The sequence below is a fragment of the Alligator sinensis genome, unplaced genomic scaffold (assembly GCF_000455745.1).
Source record: "Alligator sinensis unplaced genomic scaffold, ASM45574v1 scaffold673_1, whole genome shotgun sequence".
In the NCBI taxonomy this organism is placed as follows: Eukaryota; Metazoa; Chordata; order Crocodylia; family Alligatoridae; genus Alligator; species Alligator sinensis.
Window position 1 is genome coordinate 185,538 of NW_005842829.1, and position 453 is coordinate 185,990.

At 70.4% G+C, this 453-nt stretch overlaps 1 protein-coding gene across 1 annotated transcript in view; it reads left to right on the forward strand.

The window, feature by feature from the left end:
- The window catches only part of GMPPA (GDP-mannose pyrophosphorylase A), a gene marked incomplete at its 5' end in the record, with an annotated part of 3,304 nt that overhangs the window by 2,137 nt on the left and 714 nt on the right, over positions 1 to 453 (forward strand). The gene's annotated exons all lie outside the window — the stretch shown is intronic.

Sequence of the window (453 nt, forward strand, 5' to 3'; positions counted from 1 at the left end):
CGGCGGGGGGGGCACACCATCCGAGGTACTGCCCCTGCGGTGCCCACCATGCTGCCTGGGGCATGGCTGGCTCGGGCACTATGGGGAAGCCAAGGATGCAGCCGGGGACTCCTCCCGTTTCTTCCCATCCCAGAGGGGCTTGACCTGGGGTCGGGGTGCTTGGGGGAGACCAGGGGGGTGGGACCGGAGCTCAGCCCCACGCGCTCCGGAGCAAGCTGGGTAGCTGCCTCGTGCCTCTTGCTCCGTCTCAGGCCCCACCATGGGCCCCCCCTCACCCCGCTGCTTCGTGTTGCAGGAGATGTGTACGTCCACCCCACAGCCGCCGTGGACAGCAGCGCCGTGGTGAGGCTGCGGGCATCGGGGCGGTGGGGGGGACAGAGTTCCCCCTAGAGCTGACGGGTGGGCAGGGAGGTGTCACTTCCCTGCTGGCTCCAGCCCCCCCCCCCAGCAGTG